We start from the raw sequence: 2,929 nt of genomic DNA on the forward strand, positions 1-2,929 counted from the left end.
AGAAAGCCACAGTTCCAGGGTGGGTGGTTCTGGACAAATTCTCACAATTTTTATGATTACATGTCTGCCCCTACTCCCCCAAGAAGAAAGTGAGCTTCTAGGTGGTAGGACTCATTTTCTTGTTCCCTGTGTCTAACAAAGCACCTGACTCAAAGGGCATAGTAAATGTGTTGGATGAATGAATTATGGAGGCAGGGAACAGCGAACATGGAGAAAGGGACATCAGAAGTCGACTTTCTTCCTTCAGAGTTCCACCTGCTTGTGTCGTGCAGTTGGAGCTCAGGCCACAGGCTGATCTGACATCCTTGTGGGTTCCCTCCTCCAAATCAGCTCAGTTCCTACCTTTAAGAGGAAGCTGTTGTGTTGAGGTTTGGATGCAATATATACCTTAAGGCCCTCTGTACCAAGGGGCACTTCATTCCTCTTTGTTGTTGGCAGGAATAACAGACCAGTGAGTTGAGTAACTGATCACCTCTCTGTTGATTTGGAGCCCAGAGACTCTGTCATTCAGAGGTGACCGGTCTTCTGAGGGCACACCTGTTTCCTGCAGTTAAAATGGTCCTGGATCTTCATTTCAATCTCTGATTTTATAAGGACCTGGAAAGGATCTCCAAAACGTGTGATGGTTTTCACTAAAAAGTTAAAAACACTGAAGCAAGTAGAACAGGCAGGGTTCAACCAGAGAAACAGAACCACTAGTGTATATGCATATATATATGATATAATTTATATATATATATAAATTACCAATATTATGCAATTATGTAAACAAGTAAAACATATAAATAATTTACAGGTTATCATGTTTTTTTGAAAGCTGGCCTCACATCCAATGCTGAAGCTTGAAGTCTGCAAGGCGGGAAGTCAGGAATAGAAGATGGATGTACCATGGGGGAAAACAAAAACAAGCTGGAACCCATGAGGACAGATTGGAACTCAAATCTGACTCTCACTGCTTTCAACTCTAGTGATGTGGGCATCCTCCAGGAAGAGCTGGTGCCCTTTGTCACAGAGGAAAATGTGTACCTGGAGTTGGAGAGAGAAAGGAGGAACCCACGCCAGTGAGGTGAGCCAGCAATAAACCACCACCCTGCGCCGACCTTCAGAGTATAAAATACTGTGGCTGCTGCTTCACTTCCACCCTCCAGATCACAGGCAAAACATCTCCTGTGGCTCACCATGAGTACATACAGCCTAAGCAAGTTGACATATTACAGAGCCGCCAATTAAGTCATTCCAAGATTTTCTAGTGAGGTGGTAATGCAGGTGTTTGTGATGTTGCTCTGTAGTTTTACCTGTATGTTTGAAATAGTTTATAATTTTTTAAAATTCAAGGTGTGACTCCATTTACATTCATGGTAGAACCCCTAGGAAAACAATGTCAAAATATACCCCCTACCAAAAAAAGTTGATTTTTGAAAACAGTTAAAACATTATATAAACAAATGTCCTCCCAGTGAATAAATTAACAGAGCAGGTGGAAACTATCCTGGTGATTCCAATTTCATCTGTCTTCTTAAGTGTTTGCACGGTAATACCATACCTTAACATTAGTAGGCGAGAGAATAAGATAGGTTTTTGCTTGAAATTGGATTCCTAAGTACTCATTACACAAAATTAACAAAATTACACAGAGTTCACTATGTAGCTTATAAACCTGCACAAATAGACAGGTATTTCACATCCTCACTGTATTGCTTTTACTGTTTTTTTTTTTTTTTTGGACTGGAGAGAACTAGTTTGAAAAACTATGTATTTTGAAATCTTATAAATATTTCAGAATGTGCAGATGCTGAAGCAAAATACTAGATCATATTTAAAGTATTTTAATACTTTTTATTAGTCCCAACAATTAAGCACATTCATGAAGCTGACTTTGGGATCATATTTCATTAAATTATAAACTACTCTGCCAAACTATCGGCTGAAATTACAATTAGGTTTAAAAAAGTCTACATTAAAGCCTCTCTTGGAGCCCTGTTTTATAAGCAGTTAGGACAATAACAAAATTCCTGGTTTCTCACCTCTGTAATCTGTGATGCAGTGTAGGCCCTCATTTCAGTCAGAAATATGTCATCTGATAATACACTCTCGTGAAGTCACACAGTCCGTAAAAATAGAGGAGGCACTCATGAAAGTAAAGTTTATATGCTTATTACTGGATTGTTACCATTTTCTTTAGCATTTTTCCAGTCATGAATAGACTCTGGATATATTTCAAAACTTTTCCTAAGTATATGAAAATGCAAATGGGTAAAAAATGAGTAGAAATTTTCAGGAATAGAATTGTATGCAGGGTTTTCATTTATTTGAGGATGGGACACATCCTTTTCATGAAGGTTTGTTAAAATCAGAATTGATTGCTGCTTTGGCTTAGTGATAATAACTGGGTATGTTCTACATCTGTGTTTTATTTTCTCTAGTTACTCCATCTTAGAAAAAGGCCCCAGTCTTATCTCTTTGTTCTGTAATCCTACCAACTGGAATACTGTGAATATTTCACTATTTATCCTTTCAGTCTCTTTTCTGTGAGATCCATATTGAATAGGACCAATTAATATCTTTGTTCGAAATTTATATAATGACTAAACTCAGGTAATTTTTTAAAAATATTTCAAACTTGCCACCAAAGATGTCGAAATGCTAATGTTTCCACAAAATTTAAACTTAGAAAAATAACATAAAAATTAAAAAGCACTAATTCACAAAAATGCACAAACACCCACGGGGTTGTTATGGCCTGCACTCAGGGGCAGAGTGACCCTTCCCAAGAGCACACCCACCAAAACAAAATCCAAATGACATATTTAAAAATTGGTATGGTGTTCGCTTTGGCAGCACGTATTCTAAAAATGGAACAATACAGAGAAGATTAGCATGGCCCCTGTGCAAGGATGACACTCAAATTCATGAAGCATTCCATTAAAAA

At 37.8% G+C, this 2,929-nt stretch overlaps 1 non-coding gene across 1 annotated transcript; it reads left to right on the forward strand.

The window, feature by feature from the left end:
* The first annotated feature begins 2,822 nt into the window (after nt 1–2,822).
* On the forward strand, nt 2,823–2,929 carry LOC119518335. The gene has a single exon (XR_005213725.1). It is a non-coding gene; the product is annotated as a U6 spliceosomal RNA (small nuclear RNA).

The sequence above is a fragment of the Choloepus didactylus genome, chromosome 21, assembly GCF_015220235.1.
Source record: "Choloepus didactylus isolate mChoDid1 chromosome 21, mChoDid1.pri, whole genome shotgun sequence".
NCBI classification, from domain to species: Eukaryota; Metazoa; Chordata; class Mammalia; order Pilosa; family Megalonychidae; genus Choloepus; species Choloepus didactylus.